A 1,096-nucleotide genomic window follows, 5' to 3' on the forward strand; every position below is an offset into this window, starting at 1 on the left:
CAGTATATCTCTGGGAGGGTAACCACCCCGATACCTGAATGGATTGACGTTTCGATTCCGGATTCGGTTGAGAAGCTACAGTTGAAGTTAGAGATCCAAAAAGAACTGAAGCATGATTCTTTAATTTCCGTCCCTCCGGATTAGCCCCCCCCGCTTCCGTCGTCGCAGTGTCAACACCCCCAACTAAATCCTGTTTCTGTTCGTGTCTAGATATGTCAAATTCCGGACACCGATGCGTCGTGGCAGCTGATACAGTATCCTCTCCCTGAGTAAAAGCATAATCCGATCCATTGGCCCGCGCAACTACAATTGGTACTCCAAGTTCGTTTTCTAGCTTGGGTGCTATGCCTTCTAGGTCCGTCTTTGTTATTTCCGTGGTACATGTGCCAATCCAAATAATGACACTAGGGTTTCTATCTCGTTTTATTTGGATACAAATTCTCTCCAATTCCCCTTGATCATTTAATTGGGCCGAGACGTCCCCCTCTTCCGACTCTGCCATTGCATAACGAGGTTCCGCAAGGATCGTAACTCCAAGAGCGTTCTGTAAGAAATAACCACAAGTCTTTGTACCTACCACTGGGGAAAAGCTGTCTTCGATCTTTTGATATAACCAAGCCACACAACTAATGGGGCAAGAAGTGTGATAATTTCCGGTTTCACATTCAAAAGTGAGAGTTTCGGGAGTCTTCGTGAAAGGGTTTCCTCAGAAAGGGTACACATACAAGAAATTTGCAGTTTCGGTTTCGAATCATCGTAAAATCAAGCAGAATATCCTGTTGAGTTTGCTGGGCATTCCTCTGCCCCCCACCATCGGGATTCAGATAGAAATCGGAGAGCAGACTGAATAATTCTCTATCTGGAATTTCCCTTGGCACAACCCCTTCTGGTCGAGACAATATCTGATCCGCCACATTGGGATGGAAATCACAAACATAATTGAGATCTGATTGACATTCAGCCGTTTCAAACAATGTTTTCCCCTTCACCCTCGAGACCCGAATGTCCTCAATGAGAGGCAACACTTCCAGCACAGGCATCGGGCAGGCTTCTACATGTTTATCAATGAGATCTCTCCTAGATGTCCGATTCCCCA

This window comes from Dipteris shenzhenensis, unplaced genomic scaffold, assembly GCF_047967505.1.
Source record: "Dipteris shenzhenensis isolate YYH24624 ecotype China unplaced genomic scaffold, Dip_SZ_1.0 scaf0398, whole genome shotgun sequence".
NCBI lineage: Eukaryota > Viridiplantae > Streptophyta > Polypodiopsida > Gleicheniales > Dipteridaceae > Dipteris > Dipteris shenzhenensis.